Genomic DNA, 18,008 nt, shown 5'->3' on the forward strand with positions numbered 1-18,008 from the left:
AGCCCAGGAGTTGGAGGTTGCTGTGAGCTGTGTGAGGCCACGGTACTCTACCGAGGGCCATAAAGTGAGACACTGTCTCTACAAAAAAAAAAAAGAAAGAAAGAAATTCAAAAAATCCTTAATGAATATTACAAGAAAGTTTATTTTCACAAGTATGAAAATCTGAAGGAAAGTGACAAATACTTGAAAGCACGTCACCTTCCAAGACTTAGCCAGAATCAACTGGAAATGTTGAACAGGCCTATATCAAGTTCTGAAATAGCATCAACCATACAAAATCTCCCTCAAAAGAAAAGCCTGGGACCAGATGGCTTCATGTCAGAATTCTACCAAACCATTAAAAAAGAACTAGTACCTATATTACTCAACCTCTTCCAAAATATAGAAAAAGAAGGAAGACTTCCTAACATGTTCTATGAAGCAAACATCACCCTGATCCCCAAACCAGGAAAAGACACAACAAGAAAAGAAAATTATAGACCAATATCACTAATGAATATAGATGAAAAATATTCGGCAAGATCCTAACAAAAAGAATCCAGCAACACATCAAACAAATTATACATCATGACCAAGTCGGTTTTATCCCAGGCTCTCAAGGCTGGTTCAATATATGTAAATCTATAAATGTAATTCAGCACATAAACAAATTAAAAAACAAAGACCATATGATTCTCTCAATTGTTGCACAAAAAGCTTTTGATAATATCCAGCATCCTTTCGTGATCAGAACACTTAAGAAAATTGGTATAGAAGCGACATTTCTTAAAAGCTGTGTCACATTTCTGACATTTGCATGGTTTCTCTCCAGAATGAACTCTTTGATGTACAGAAAGTGTTGAGTACTGGTTAAAGGCACTGCCACATTCTTGACATTTGTAGGGTTTCTCTCCGGAATGAATTCTTTGATGTACAGTAAGACTTGAATCATGCTTAAATGCTCTGCCACATTTTTGACATTTGTAGGGTTTCTCACCAGAATGAATTATTTGATGCTTAGTAAGAGCTGAGCTACAGATGTTAACTCTAAACTGTAGGCCAATGAAGGAGTAATGAAAGGAATGACCATATGCCCAACCTGTTTTGTATCAGATTTAAAGATTTTACTTTTTACCTCTCACTTCAGTTAAAACAAGCAGAACTTAAGACCTGGACTCATAACACTCGAGTCATACCCCAGCAGAACCTGACATGCCCTACTTCACATCTGGATGTTGAAAACAGGTTGGTGGCAAAGAAATGTATATAAGAAACATACTTCTCCTCGTAACACTTTTGTTTATAAGTTAGGGACAGGGACAGACATTATGCCTTTTCAATGAGACAAAAAAGTTTGGATTCACTTTGCTAAAAATGCTACCAATGTGCCTCATTTTTGTCTGGCAGAAGGAACTCCTATAAATCAGGTGTATACATCTTGTTTAATAAGAATTTGTACTCCATTAGAAGTGTTCAGAAACTTCACAGTGCTCCATCACAACCACAATGTCACCAGTCAGGATTTGTATGGGTGGGGGCCAACGTGACAGACCAAAAGGTTTGTTTTCTTGCTGCCATAAAACAGTTATACCTGGAGAAGAATGTGTCAAGTTCTCAGGATGCTCTGCCTCCTGTGTCAGTTGAAGTAATAGTTTGCCCCAATGTTGTAAGACAACAACCATATCTTTTTTTTTTTTTTTTTTTTTTGTAGAGACAGAGTCTCACTTTATGCCCCATGGTAGAATGCCGTGGCATCACACAGCTCACAGCAACCTCCAGCTCCTGGGCTTAAGCGATTCTCTTGCCTCAGCCTCCCGAGTAGCTGGGACTACAGGTCCCCGCCACAGCACCCGGCTACTTTTTTGTTGCAGTTTGGCTGGGGCTGGGTTTGAACCTGCCACCTTCGGCATATGGGGCCGGCGCCCTACTCACTGAGCCACAGGCGCCGCCCGGCAACAACCATATCTTATACCAATATTCACACATCACTTTGAAGGGATAGATTTTGCTGTGTGGGTAACAGGTTTTTCTTAGGGTCATGTCACTGGAGGACAGTCTTCTCTAGCAAGATTACTTCCGGATGGGATGCACGCAGCTGGAGAGGAGGAAGAACAAGGTGCCGGACTTGTTAGGAAGGAGGATGTTCCTGGTCTGGAGTGCAGGAGCCTAGAGGGGGAAAAGGCTGCAGCACCAGAACCCACCCCGGAGCCCCTTCTGGTGTCCCCAACCCCACCTGGCAGCCAGCTCCAGGCCAGCCCGGGAGGGACCTGCTCTCTCCCGCTCCCGCAGAGCACCCAAAACTGCCTCCCTCGGTTCCTACCCACCTGGTGATCGCCCAGAAGTTGGGAGGGAACGAGGCCCTTTCGCCCACATCCCCCTCCAAGGACAGCAGGCCTGGGGAATGGAGGATGCCGACTTCTCCGGCAATATCAGCCTGACCAATAGCTGGGGAAGGGGTTCAACAAGACCATCTCCAAGGCTGTCCTGAGCGTGCGGCAGCGGAGAGCGCAGGTGTCTCGTTCCTCACGGTGGGGGACACTGAGGACCGGTCACTGAGGGGCCCTGTCCCTGAACAGAGGTGGGGCCGGGCGCGGGTGACCTGGGCCAGCAGGGCCAGACCTCGGAAGCAGAAGGCCCCCGGGCAGGGGGCAGGCTGGGAGCCAGCAGTCCAGGGACGTGCAGACCGAGTCCCCGGCCAGCGCCAACGGCTTCCGGACCATCTACAACGTGCTCACGAGCCAGCCCAGTCTCTTTGTGCCGGCCGGGAAGATGGTCACCTTCTGCCCAGACTCGGCCCTGCCCGGCAGCCCGACTGTGGCCAGGACGCCTGGAGGCGGTCGGGCCCCCTCCCCAGGGCCACGGGTTTTCAGCCCCAGGGCATCACGGTGCAGTTCTCAGGAAACTGGGGCTGCTCAAGGAGAACTCCTGACGTGATGGGACGGGGCCACTTGCTGCTGGGGCCGCTGTGCCAGTAGGGCTGCAGGATGGAGTGGGAGGGCAAAACCAGAAGTGTGAGCATCAACTCGGATTGGTCTCATCCCACACATGAGGAGCTGCGGGGCCGAAAATGGACGTAAGGAGCAAGCAGTTATCTGTGTCCCTCTGCTGTGCCTAGTTGAGGACAGAGCCAACAGGCACCAGGTTCAGTGACCGTCAGGCCAAGCAGGTGGGGAGAGAGTAACGCTCCAAAGACAATCGGGCCTGTGTCTTGTCTTTTTCCTTTCCCCAAGAACTCAGAGAAAGAATAATCTTTAAAACTTTGCCAGGAACAGTAGCACATACCCGTACTCCCAGCTACTATGGAGGCTGAGGCAGGAGGATCACTTGAGCCCAGGAGTTGGAGGTTGCTGTAAGCTGTGACACCACGACACTCTAGCTTGCTTAACAGAGTGAGACTCCGTCTCACGAAAAAATAAAATAAAACAATCTGTCACTTTCTCTGATCTGTAAATGCCATGTGATTTTGGATTTGGAAGCAGGGGGGATGGGGTCTGCTCTGTCATTCTCTAATCTGCCTTTTATCCTGAGTACACATCACAGGAAGTTTGGGTCCTTTATACTCAGGATCTTTTCTTTTTCCTAAAAATATAAAAAAGAAGTGCTTGTAAAATTTTTATAATGTTTTAATGTACATTTTTTGTTTTTGAAGGGTACAAAGGATGGTACTTTAGTCCTAGATATCCTTCTGTTTCTTAATAGAATTTGGTTTGCTCAGTTGTTTTATATTGCAAATTGGAATGAAACTTTCAGAATATGATTTTCTATAATTTTGAGTTGTGGGAGTAAAATAGAAGGTCTGAGTTTGGGAAAGGTGGTAATTTTGAGAATCTCTTTGGACTACAAGGTCAGCTTTAGTGGGATGTGTGTATGAGTCTGCGTTGTGTGTATGTATGTACAGGTATGTAATGTGTGCAGGTTCACATATGTTAACGTGTACACAGGTAGTGTGTGTGCACACGCGCATTCATTATAAATAATAAGCTTCTGAAAGCCCTCCTAAGTAGCTGCAGAATGCCAGCACTTCTGTCCTCCACAACATGATGATGATACAAGAAATCGTTACACCCAAGTATGGAAGTCTCTTAAGGACACATCTCCAAGATAGCTTGGTGAACCAAAAGTGCTTTTTCAACAATGTGTCCCCCTGTTTCCAATTCAAGTAATATTCCCAGCTTCCAAATGAGTATGATAGTTGCTTTTATAGGGAAGATGATTTTAACAGATTAATCTTCTTTAATTGATCATCTGATTTTAGTTTTGCATGTTCAAGGTAGCAGGTAAACAGCAGAAAACAAAAGATTATTAAAGATCCTTAACTGGTGACATCCCATGAATAAGATCTCAGGATTAATTTAAAGAGAAATTCCAAAGAGTTAGGCTACACAGTAGGGAAAAAACTGGTTTTTTCCTTGACTATGTCTTACATGCTGAGTTGTACCCACAAGTATTATTATCAAAACTATTTAAGGCTGGAGTCTTAAACCTCTAAAAATAGACAGGAAGGGCAGCTCTGAGCAGTCACACCTCTGTGTTTGTGCTTAAGCCAGCACTGTAACAGAGTCTGTTTCTTTCCCATGGAATATTACTAAAATTCACACTTTGAAATGTGCTGTGGAGTGTTTTTCATAGTATTCATTTTGCCTTATAAGTTACATAAAATGAATGACTATCATTTTTCCCACAGCACTACCCTGGTTAGTGTCTCACCCAGCTCTTGCTCTCATGAATAATAAGAATCTCGTAGATTGGGCAGCACCTGTCACTCAAGGAGTAGGGCACCAGTCCCATATGCCGGAGGTGGTGGGTTCAAACCCAGCCCCGGCCAGAAAAAAACCAAAAAGAAAAAAAAAAAAAAAGAATCTCGTAGATTCTTGATGATCTTAATTTAAATAGGTGGTTTAATTTTACAACTTTTAAAAGTACTTCCTTTCAATTTTACTCTTGTTTATGTTAAATGTGTTTATAGGATTTATGAGGGCTGTGTCTCCTTTTTATAAAGAGAAATGCCAGTGTTTAATGAAGATCTTGATATACCTGGCAGGATAATGCCGTGGCACCCTAGTAGGGGGAGTAGGTCCAGTTTTTAGAGGGTCTCTCCAATGGAGTGGAGTGGGAGGACCTTTGAACCCTGTTCATTTGTTTGTGGGGCTCCAAGCTGTTCTCATGGGGGAGGGGAGTCCTGTCCACTTGGTGATGGATTTTGTACCTTTTGTTTGTATCCTTGGGGTCGCAGCTCGCCTCAGCGGGGTTGACGTGCGTTCTTCAAACTTCTCTCTTGGTGCAGCTCTAATCCACCATGTTACTTGCTCAATTTCTGTCCTTTAACTCTCCTTCTGGACGGGAGTCTCTGTGGAAAGCTGGCTTCGGTCAGCCATCTTGTCTCCGCCCCCAAAGATCTTGATATAAATGTTTTAAATATTCTGTATCTGTAAGGATTGTTTCTTTTTATTTTATCCTGTGATTTCATTGTGAGGAGGGTGAACTTGACTGCCTATTAATATATTCTCATAATCACATTTATGAAAAATAAATTTAGTTTTATATTCTGTAAAAAAAAAAAAAAAAAGATTTGATTCTTCCATGTGCGAGGTGACAGGGGAAAGTTGAACACAGTATTCCCTGGCAAGGGAACTGGGAGCTCTTTCACAGACAAGACTCTGGAAAAGGAAGAATCAATTTTGGGCGACATCTTCAGCTCCTGATTATCCATCATGGACTAGCACTTCTAAGGTGTTCACTTAGAGGTGCTCACTCAAACACTCATTTTATTCACAGAATCTGATTTTAGCTCAGATGAGGGAATTCCTGGAAAAAGGAAAATCATTTCTATGAGTAGGTTCCAAGAAAAAGCAGTAAGTAGAATTTTGCTTGTTTGGTGCAAGAAACAGACAAACAGGTAATTTATACAGGGCTTTGGTGGCAAGTGGATTTCTCACTGGTGAGAAGATTTTAGCATCCTGCATTCAGAGAACATTGAGGGGTCAGCCTTGGGCAGTATGATGGGGTCAGGGAGGAGAAGAGACAAGTTAGATTCACCTAGAATGCATGGGAAGGTTCTAGAATGAGCATACTTGGATTCACTGTTTTTTGTTTTTTTTTTTGTAGAGACAGAGTCTCACTTTATGGCCCTCGGTAGAGTGCCGTGGCATCAGACAGCTCACAGCAACCTCCAACTCCTGGGCTTAAGTGATTCTCTTGCCTCAGCCTCCCAAGTAGCTGGGACTACAGGGGCCCGCCACAACGCCCGGCTATTTTTTTTTTTGGTTGCAGTTTGGCCGGGGCCGGGTTTGAACCCGCCACCCTCGGTATATGGGGCCGGCGCCCTACCGACTGAGCTACAGGCGCCGCCCGGATTCACTGTTTTGAGGAATATCTCACTCACATGATTCCTGCACAGAGTACTGTCTACAAGAGGAGCACAGCTTGACTTTAGAAAAACCAATGGTCTCTGAAATTGTACAGAGGTGACATGAAGAAGGACTGTGATGTCTGTGGTAGGGATCCCCTAAGGGCCCATATTGGGTACAGCAAGTGGCCCTGATTACAGTTCCAAATCATCCAGATTAAAGTTCCAAAACAAAATCACCTGCTGTGTTGCCAAAAGAATGGTGACCTCCCTCAATGCTGTCTGAGGTGGTTTATCAAGACATAGATAGCCTGGGTGAGGTCACAGCAGATACATTTTCTGCTAATCTATGAGCACCTCTCATAGTTCACTTGGTGCAGGAGCCTGTGATCTCAGCAGTACAGGGCTATGCCATGGCCACCCAGGTGGACTTTTTCTTTTCTGCTGAGGGCTTTACCCTACACTGCCCGATCCTAAGGATCCGGCTATGGGTGAAGAAACACACAGCTTCTCCTAGGAAAGACATGGGCACACCCCATCCCTGGACAGGAGGTCACAGGCTGTCAGTTGATCACATGAGACTTGAGCTGCAGGATTCTTGACCCTCTTCAGCAGAGGATAAAGCTCTATGTGCAAGGACAAAGTCTTCTTCTTCTCATATTTTTCCAGGGGATGAGCTTCACAATTTTGGGCACACACTAAAAAAAAAAAAAATGACAGGAGTAGTGGAGGTCTTAATATAAGAATTTAAACAATATAATCAGAAACTTGAACTGTGAGTTTCCTTGAGGGCTATGACGACTGACAAATTTTATAATCATGTAACATGGTTTATGTTTTTGGATGTTTTATAACAGTCATGCCATTCTTTACAATTAAAAACAGATGAGGGTTTTATTAGTCATGTTTCTGTAAATTAGAAGCAGCAAAGTGAATACATATTGTTATCTTCTTTCTTTGATTCAGAAAACGATGGAGATCTTCACTCTTCTAGTCTCAGTACATGAAGGACTGTAATCCACTAAACTTTGATAGCACTTTATTTTTTTTTTTTTTATTGTTGGGGATTCATTGAGGGTACAATAAGCCAGGTTACACTGATTGCAATTGTTAGGTAAAGTCCCTCTTGCAATCATGTCTTGCCCCCATAAAGTGTGATACACACCAAGGCCCCACTCACCTCCCTCCTTCCCTCTTTCTGTTCCCCCCCCATAACCATAATTGTCATTAATTGTCCTCATATCAAAATTGAGTACATAGGATTCATGCTTCTCCATTCTTGTGATGCTTTACTAAGAATAATGTCTTCCACGTCCATCCAGGTTAATACGAAGGATGTAAAGTCTCCATTTTTTTTAATGGCTGAATAGTATTCCATGGCATACATATACAACAGCTTGTTAATCCATTCCTGGGTTGGTGGGCATTTAGGCTGTTTAAACATTTTGGCGATTGTAAATTGAGCTGCAATAAACAGTCTAGTACAAGTGTCCTTATGATAAAAGGATTTCTTTCCTTCTGGGTAGATGCCCAGTAATGGGATTGCAGGATCAAATGGGAGGTCTAGCTTGAGTGCTTTGAGGTTTCTCCATACTTCCTTCCAGAATGGTTGTACTAGCTTGCAGTCCCACCAGCAGTATAAAACTGTTCCCTTCTCTCCACATCCACGCAAGCATCTGCAGTATTGAGATTTTTTGATGTGGGCCATTCTCACTGGGGTTAGATGATATCTCAGGGTTGTTTTGATTTGCATTTCTCTAATATATAGAGATGATGAACATTTTTTCATGTGTTTGTTAGCCATTCGTCTGTCGTCTTTAGAGAAAGTTCTATTCATGTCTCTTGCCCATTGATATAATGGCTTTTATCATGTGAATTAATTTGAGTTCTCTATAGATCCTAGTTATCAAGCTTTTGTCTGATTGAAAATATGCAAATATCCTTTCCCATTGTGTAGGTTGTCTCTTTGCTTTGGTTATTGTCTCCTTAGCTGTACAGAAGCTTTTCAGTTTAATGAAGTCCCATTTGTTTATTTTTGTTGTTGTTGCAATTGCCATGGCAGTCTTCTTCATGAAGTCTTTCCCCAGGCCAATATCTTCCAGTGTTTCTCCTATGCTTTCTTGGAGGATTTTTATTGTTTCATGCCTTAAGTTTAAGTCCTTTATCCATCTTGAATCAATTTTTGTGAGTGGGGAAAGGTGTGGGTCCAGTTTCAGTCTTTTACATGAAGACATCCAGTTCTCCCAACACCATTTCTTGAATAGGGAGTCTTTCCCCCAAGGTATGTTCTTGTTTGCTTTATCAAAGATTAGGTGGTTGTAAAATGTTAGTTTCATTTCTTGGTTTTCAATTCGATTCAAAGTGTCTATGTCTCTGTTTTTCTGCCAGTACCATGCTGTCTTGAGCACTTTGGCTTTGTAGTCCAGACTAAAATCTGGTATGCTGATGCCCCCAGCTTTATTTTCATTACTAAGAACTGCCTTAGCTATATGGGGTTTTTTCTGGTTCCATACAAAACGCAGAATCATTTTTTCCAAATCTTGAAAGTACGATGTTGGTATTTTGATAGGAATGGCATTGAATAGGTAGATTGCTTTGGGAAGTATAGACATTTTAACAATGTTGATTCTTCCCATCCATGAGCATGGTATGTTCTTCCATTTGTTAAAATCCTCTGCTATTTCCTTTCTGAGGATTTCATAGTTTTCTTTATAGAGGTCCTTCACCTCCTTCGTTAGGTATACTCCTAGTTATTTCATTTTCTTTGAAACTATGGTGAAGGGAGTTGTGTCCTTAATTAGCTTCTCATCTTGACTGTTATTGGTGTACATAAAGGCTACTAACCTGTGGACATTGATTTTCTATCCTGAAACATTACTGTATTTTTTGATGACTTCTAGGAGTCTTGTGGTTGAGTTTTTGGGGTTCTCTAAGTATAAGATCATGTCGTCAGCAAAGAGGGAGAGTTTGACCTCCTCTGCTCCCATTTGGATTCCCTTTATTTCCTTGTCTTGCCTAATTGTATTGGCTGGAACTTCCAGCACTACGTTGAATAGTAAAGGTGACAGAGGACAACCTTGTCTGGTTCCAGTTCTAAGAGGAAAAGCTTTCAGTTTTACTCCATTCAGTAAAATATTGGCTGTGGTTTGTCATAGATAGCTTCAATCAGTTTTAGAAATGTGCCACCTATGCCTATACTCTTCAGTGTTCTAATTAGAAAAGGATGCTGGATTTTATCAAATGCTTTTTCTGCATCTATTGAGAGGATCATGTGATCTTTATTTTTGCCTCTGTTAATATGGCGGATAACGTTTATAGACATGCATGTGTTAAACCAGCCTTCCATCCCTGGGATGAAGCCTACTTGATCATGATGAATGACTTTTTTGATGATAAGCTGTAATCTATTGGCTAGGATTTTGTTGAGAATTTTTCCATCTATATTCATGAGTGAGATTGGTCTGAAATTCTCCTTTTTGGTTGGGTCTTTTCCTGGTTTTGGTGTCAGGTTGATGTTTGCTTCATAGAATGTTTTGGGGAAGATTCCTTCTTCCTCAATTTTTTGGAATAATTTCTGCAGTACAGGAATAAGCTCTTCCTTGAAGGTTTGATAGAATTCTGGAGTGAAGTCATCTGGACCAGGGCAGTTTTTGGTTGGAAGATTTTTTATTGTTTCTTTGATCTCAGTGCTTGAAATTGGTCTGTTCAGGAGGTCTATTTCTTCCTGGCTGAGTCTAGGGAGAGGGTGTGATTCCAAATATTGATCCATTTCTTTCACATTGTCAAATTTCTGGGCATAGAGTTTCTGGTAGTATTCAGAGATGATCTCTTGTATCTCTGTGGGATCAGTTGTTATTTCCCCTTTATCATTTCTGATTGAGGTTACTAGAGATTTTACTTTTCTATTCCTCGTTAGTCTGGCCAATGGTTTATCTATTTTATTTATTTTTTCAAAAAACCAACTCCTTGTTTCATTAATTTTCTGAATGATTCTTTTGTTTTCAATTTCATTGATCTCTGATTTGATTTTGGAGATTTCTTTTCTTCTACTGAGTTTAGGCTTAGATTGTTCTTCTTTTTCCTATTCCATAAGATCTCTTGTGAGATTGTTGATGTGCCTTCTTTCTGTTTTTCGAATGTAGGCATCTAAAGAGATGAACTTTCCTCTCAAAAGTGCTTTTGCAGTATCCCACAGGTTTTGGTAGCTTGTGTCTTCATTGTTGTTATGCTCAAGGAAGTTAATGATTTCCTGTTTTATTTCTTCCTGCACCCATCTGTTATTCAACCGAAGATTCTTTAATTTCCGTGCCTTTGGGTGGGGTAGAGCATTTTTTTTAGAGTTGAGTTCCACCTTTAGTGCCTTATGGTCTGAGAAGATACAAGGTAAAATTTCAATTCTTTTGATTCTGTTGATATTTGTTTTGTGTCCCAGGATATGATCAATTTTGGAGAATATTCCATGGGGTGATGAGAAGAATGTATATTCTTTATCTTTGGGATGGAGTGTTCTATATGCGTCTATCAAGCACAGTTGTTCTAGGGTCTCATTTAAGTCTCTTATATCCTTGTTTAATTTCTGTTTAGAGGATCTGTCCAGCTGTGTAAGAGGAGTGTTAAGGTCCCCTGTTATTATGGTATTATCAGATATCATATTGCTCAGACTGAGTAAGGTCTGTTTTAAGAATCTGGGAGTATTTAAATTGGGTGCATAGATATTTAGAATTGAAATGTCTTATTGTTGTATTTTTCCCTTGACCAATATAAAGTGACCATCTTTGTCTTTTTTGACTTTAGTTGCTTTAAATCCACATGTATCTGAAAATAAGATTGTAACTCCTCTTTTCTTCTGAATTCCATTTGCCTGAAAAATTTTCTTCCAACCCTTGACTCGGAGCTTTAATTTGTCTTTTGAAGCCAGGTTTGTTTCTTGCAGACAGCAAATGGATGGCTTGTGTTTTTTAATCCAGTCAACCAATCTATGTCTCTTCAGTGGGCAATTCAAGCCATTAACATTTATTGAGATAATTGATAAGTGTGGTAGTATTCCTATTCATCTTACTTTGTGAGAGTCCATTGCTTAGTTTTATCTTTTGCATCAGTGTGGGGGTTAGGTTCTGTCTTTTAATTTCTGAGTTCTTACTTTGCTGCTGATCCATTGTGGTGGTCAGTGTGCAGAACAGGTTGAAGTATTTCCTGTAGAGCTGGTCTTGTTGTGGCGAATTTCCTCAATGTTTGTATATCCGTAAATGATTTGATTTCTCCATCAATTTTGAAGCTTAGCTTAGCAGGGTACAGAATTCTGGGCTGGAAATTGCTCTGTTTAAGTAGATTAAAGGTAGATGACCATTGTCTTCTTGCTTGGAAAGTTTCATTAGAGAAGTCTGCGGTCACTTTGATGGATTTGCCCCTGTAGGTCAACTGGCGCTTACTCCTGGCAGCTTGCAGAATCTTTTCTTTTGTCTTGACTTTGGACAGGTTCATCACAATGTGTCTTGGAGAAGCTCGGTTAGAGTTGAGGCGACCTGGGGTCCGATATCCCTCTGAAAGCAGTGTGTCAGAATCTTTGGTGATATTTGGGAAATCTTCTTTTATAATATTCTCTAGTATGGCTTCCATTCCTCTGGGGCATTCTTCTTCCCCTTCTGGAATTCCTATAACTCGTATGTTGGAACGCTTCATAAAGTCCCATAATTCTGACAGTGAACATTCTGCTTTCTCTCTCTTCTTTTCTGCCTCTTTTACTATCTGAGTTATCTCAAAAACTTTGTCTTCTACCTCTGAAATTCTTTCTTCTGCATGGTCTAACCTGTTGCTGATACTTTCCATTGCATCTTTAAGTTCCCTAATTGACTGTTTCAGTTCCTTCAGCTCTGCTATATCCTTTTTATATTCTTCATATCATTCATCTCTTATTTGATTCTGTTTTTGGATTTCCTTTTGGTTATTTTCCACTTTGTTAGCAGTTTCCTTCATTGTTTCCATCATTTCTTTCATTGTTTTCAACATGTGTATTCTAAATTCCCTTTCTGTCATTTCTAACATTTCTGTATAGGTGGAATCCTCTGCAGTAGCTACCTCATGGTCCCTTGGCGGGGTTGTTCTGGACTGGTTCTTCATGTTGCCTGGAGTTTTCTGCTGATTCTTCCTCATGAGTGATTTCTTTTATCTGTTTCCTTGCCCTAATTTTCCTTTCACTTCCTCTTGCTCTTTAAGTTCTTGTGCTTGTGGACTTAGGGTTACAGGACCAGAAGGGTTAGAAGGTTGAGGAGCAAAAAAGGGATGAAAGAAAGGAGGACCAAGTGATAAGAAAAAAAGAAAAATAGAAAAAGGAGAGGGGGTGGTTAAAAGGAATATTGATAAAAGGAAGAGAGGCACAGAAAGAGGGAGACAGAACAATATAGGTGTACAGTAGGGTACTTTGATACAACCTTAAAAAAAAACCACCTTCTGGGGGTGCCCAGTTGGGTGGTTTCCTTGAGTCAAGCAGCTCTTTGCTAACCTGATCAGACACAGTACCCCACCTCCACCAAGTAGAGAGGAAAGACAAAAATGCTATAAATCAAACCAAAAGAAGCACACAGAAAACTTTACGGGATAAAATTGGCTGGAAAAACCAAATAATAGTGGTAGAAACACTAACAAAAATGAAGTTCTAATTACTGAAATAGGCAGCAATGGGAAATTATAATTAAACTAAAAAAATTGAGAAAGAAAAAGGATCTGTATGGAAAAGGTTGAACTTAAAAACAAAACAACAATCAACAACATCAAAATAAACAAAAAAAACAACCAAACAACAAAAAAAAAAACCACAATCAAAAACAAAGCAGTATGTATATGTTATTGAATATTGTCTGGGCAACACGTGGTCTTCTGGGGTATGAGATGTTAGTCACAGTTCTGATACGACTGGAGGCTGCTAGTTTCTCAAATTCCAGCAGGCAGACACTCTAAATCTCTCTTCAGCCCACTTAAAAGGCACTTTGAACTGTTCACTTGCTGAGCAGAAGCTTTCCCAGGGAAGTGCTTGTCGCTGGAATCACTGCTGAAGTGGCTATCCACTTACCCTGTGTGCCAAAACTGGTCTCCCTCTGCCCCCGAGGGTTAGGGATGCAAGGCGGCTCAGACCCCACCCTTAGGCTACTTGGTCACTGGGTTACCAGCTCCCACCCAATTCCAGCTCTGCTTCCTTGAGGGCAGAGCTTGCCGGGGCAGATCGCTCACAATGGCTGCCCGTGACCCAGAGCCAAACACTATTAGCTCTGTCTGGCTCAGCGGCTCAGACTGGGGCCCCAGACAAAGGCCAAAGTTCTCCACACTCACGCTCAGGCTCTCCCCAAGGCAGTTCAGCTGAGTGCCAAGTCCAAAGACACCAAAACAGTTCACAGGTAAGGCCTTTCTGGTTTGCAGTCTCGCTGCTACTAAACTTACAGTTGCGGGCGGGTTTAGACGGATTGAACACACGCGACCACTTGCCATTTTTCCACTGTTTTAGTCCTCCTCTTGGGGTCCAGAAGTCTCTCGCTGACTCCCTGTATCCTCTCGGGAGTGATGATAGGCAGATCCCACCAGCCAGAGATGCCTGGAGTCCTATATCCCCAGACTCATGGTGCCCAGATGCAAGGAAGCTGTTACTCAGCTGCCATCTTGCTCCGCCTCCACGATAGCACTTTCTAGTGAGAAATGTTTATACATTTTTGTGCCTTGGCAGATCATCTTGTCATTTACTTTAGATTTTCTTTGCATAAAATTGCAGAAAAGGTGTATTAAATGCTTTTTGATATGCTATACTTTTTTTACTTTGAGACAGAGACTTACTTTGTCGCCCTCGGTAGAGTGCCATGGCGTCACAGCTCACAGCAAACTCAAACTCTTGGGCTTAAGTGATTCCCTTGCCTCAGCCTCCCAAGTAGCCGGGATGACAGGCACCCGCCACAATGCCCAGCTACTTTTGGGTTGTAGTTGTCATTGTTCTTTGGCAGGCCTGGACTGGGTTCAAAAGCACCAGCTTCAGTCTAGGTGGCTGGTGCCCCAGCCACTGACTTATAGGCCCTGATCCTCCTTTATACTTTTAATATTGGTCACTAACAAAAAGAAAAAAATATCCTCTCCTCGTTTAATATTATTTGCCTATTTTCAACTTGTATTTTCTTTTTTTTGTTTGTTTTTTTTTTGTTGTTTTTTTGCAGTTTTTGGCTGGGGCTGGGTTTTAACCCACCACCTCCAGCATATTGGGCTGGTGCCCCACTCCTTTGGGACCGTCCTGATGAATTTTATTTTATTATACGATGCTAAATCTAATATACATTTTGACCTTTGTGTGACATTTGTTGCATTTTTGTTTTTAGATAGACTCTCACTCTGTCACCCTGGCTAGAGTGCCATGGCAGCATAGCTCAACCTCAAATAGTTGACATAGAGCAATCCTCTTTCCTCAGCCTCCTGAGGAGCTGGGACTACAGTTGTCACCAGCACCCTTGGGTAGTTTTTCTATTTTTTTGAGACAGAGTCTCACTATGTCACCCTTGGTAGAGTGCCATGCCATCACAGCTCACGGCCACCTCCAACTCTCTTGGGCTTCAGCGATTCTCCTGCCTCAGCCTCCCAAGTACCTGGGACTACAGATGCCCCCCCACAATACCCAGTTATTTTCTTGTTGCAGTAGCAAATGTTCTTTAGCTGGCCTGGTCGAGGCTCGAACCCACCAGCCTCGGTGCATGTGACTGGCACCATAACCACTGTGCTATGGGTGCTGAGGTTAGTTTTTCTACTTTTAATAGACACAGGGTCTCACTCTTGCTCTGGGTGGTCTGGAACTCCTGAGCTCAAGAAATCCTCCTGCCATAGCCTCCCAAAGAACTGGGATTACAGGTGAGAGTAATCCAGTTTTACTGTATTTCATTGGCATTTTACACTGGGATCATGTAATATTTTATCATATAAATGTACTAAACTTCCATATTATAGAGCATAAGAAAACATTAATGGTTTTAAGTATTTTTAATTTTACATAATTTTGCATTTTATTCAATAAAATTTATTTTAGTATGTGAAAATGTGTGAATTGCAGGTCAGATTTGTCTTTAATTTTTCATCCCAACCTTGAGCTTCCCAAACCCAGTTCTCACTGTAGTTGTAAAATAGCATTTTATTATTCCAGTAAATGAAAACAATTTAATCATGATAAACTAGAAATCAGTTTAAAACCAGAACAAGTCTTCAAAACAAGTGCCTACATGTGCACTAAAATTTTTAGTTTACCTGTTTCAGTTGTGTTGGGATCTGAATTTTTAACAGTAAGAATTGTTGACCTACAATAGACACTAGTCCTGAGAATTTATGAAATTGGCCTCAGAACTGATCTCAGACTGATAAAAATACATGTCAGTTAACCATAGCTAGGAAAGTAGTAAATAAAAGAACAATGGAGAATGATATAATTTATTCTTTAAAAAGTGTGTATTTATAAACTCATAGGAAGCATCCAGAAAATTAACACTGTTAATGGTTTCTTCTATGAATTGCTGGAGGAAAGTAATGATTTTCTCCTCATGTACACCAATATAACTTGACATTTTTATTGTATCAGGACTCTGCTACATACCTCATTCCTGAATATCACAATGGTCACATTTAAAGTACTCCACTTGGAAAACTATGTACTAAAGCCAGTGCCTAATCTACCCTTTAATGCAATTTTGTAATTCTTTAGTTTTCTCTGAATGTCCATCATAGTTGCCGTTTTATTACCCTTGACATTCAGAATGTCAGTAAAATATATTTTTTAAAAAATATTTCTTGCTCAGGCAGTGCCACCAGCTCAGTGGGTAGGGCACCTGTCACATACACCAAGGCTGGCGAGTTCAAACCCAGCCTGGGACAGCTAAAACAATGACAACTGCAACAAAAACAACAGCAACAGAAAATAGCAGGGCATTGTGGCTGGTGCCTGTAGTATCAGCTATTTGGGAAGCTGAGGCAACAGAATCGATTGAGCCCAAGAGTTTGAGGTTCCTGTGAGCCGTGATTACAGGCACTGTACCCAGGGCGACAGCTTGAGGCTCTGTCTCAAAAAAAAAAAAAATTGTCCAGCTCATGACTGTAATCCCAGGACTCTGGGAGGCGGAATCAGGTAGATTGCCTGAGTTCATGGGTCCAGACCAGCCTGAGTAACAGCAAGACCCTATCTTGAAAAATAGCCAGGCATTGATGTGGGGGCCAGTAGTTCCAGCTACTTGGGAGGCTGAGGCAAGAGAATGGTTAGAAAATTTCAAGAGATTGAGTTTGCTATGAATCGTGAGGCCAGTGAATTCTACCAAGGGTGACATAGTAAGACACTATCTCACAACGAAAAAAAAAAAAGAAGAAACTTCCAAAAGTTTGTTCATTGTTGAGTCAAGCTCTGACATTCTCCCAAGAACACACAAAAACACACAATAATAAAAATAAACAAAATGCAGAAATATACCAACACATGTCAATGAGAACACAACTGTGAGACACTGATAGACCAAGATATGGAACCTTGCTGAGTGGTTTGTACAGGGTTGCCACTGTAAGCGCACAGTGGCAAGTTCACAAACGTAATTCTCAGATCTCAAATAAATTTCTTTATAATTAGAAAAAGATTAAATATTAAGAAAATCACATTTCGAAGACACACCCTCGCCACCATGGCAGTGCTCATTTGGGGCTGGTTCATTCACTGCGTGTTCTGGCTGGGGCTGGGGCTGTGCCTTAGCCAGGTAGTATTTAGTTGTACAATGTTTGGGGATCTATTTGGAGAGGATTATTCCAGTGTGACAAATAATCAGTATGGACAAGGGAAAAAATTAAAGACTAAAGTTTTGGAGCCACCTGCTTCTAGAGAATTCACCAATTTAAGTGGAATCACAAATCAGGGTGGATCCTGTCATCTCCATTCCCTTCTTCCGACACTTGATTTCACACCTGAATTCAGAGCTTTATTTTCTCTTCGTCCAGAAGAGCTTGGTTTGTTTAAAGATAAGGATAATCCGGGTGCAAAGGTTTGAGTTATACCTTTGCAGTGACAGCGCTTATTTGCTCAGCTTCTAGTCCTGGACCAGGAAGCTGCATCCACACACCTCACTGATGGCTGCGAGGAGACCAACAGTGATGTGAGGCAACATGATGGTCTGGCCATGACCTCATCAATCATCTGCAGCATGGAACCATCAATAAACTCGTTGTTTGTAAATAGCACAAGAATGGCAGTGAGAAGCAGGTGAATATGCCAGAGTATTTTAGTCATGTTATATCCTAAATTACAATTCCTATAATTAAACCTGTGTGCTATACCACCTGAGATTAAAGTGTTTATTACCAGAAATATTTTACTGCATTTTTACTCTTACTGTACACCTAAGTCATGAAGTATATAGTCTGGAGTTTTCCTTGTGAACTGAAGGAAGCAAATATCTTGAAACTCAATCCTTGATTCAGTACTTTCATACTTGGAAAATGGATTTGGAGGATTTTACAAATAGAAGACTGTAGCCTCAGGAGAGAAGCCAAAGTCTTCATAGTTACAATATTATCATGAAGGTTAATTAGGGAACTAATAAAAATAAAAAATACTGAGGAATCTTCAAATTAACACAGATATATTATTAAATTTTAGATGTAGTTTATTACTTTCATTTAGAAAGGTCATTTATATGTG

The 18,008-nt window shown here is 41.4% G+C and overlaps 1 pseudogene; it reads left to right on the forward strand.

Annotated features, from left to right (window-relative positions):
- The first annotated feature begins 2,963 nt into the window (after positions 1-2,963).
- On the forward strand, positions 2,964-17,609 carry LOC128572559 (ubiquitin carboxyl-terminal hydrolase 40-like; annotated as a pseudogene).
- Positions 17,610-18,008: the final 399 nt, after the last annotated feature.

The sequence above is a fragment of the Nycticebus coucang genome, chromosome 20 (genome assembly GCF_027406575.1).
Source record: "Nycticebus coucang isolate mNycCou1 chromosome 20, mNycCou1.pri, whole genome shotgun sequence".
Taxonomy (NCBI): domain Eukaryota; kingdom Metazoa; phylum Chordata; class Mammalia; order Primates; family Lorisidae; genus Nycticebus; species Nycticebus coucang.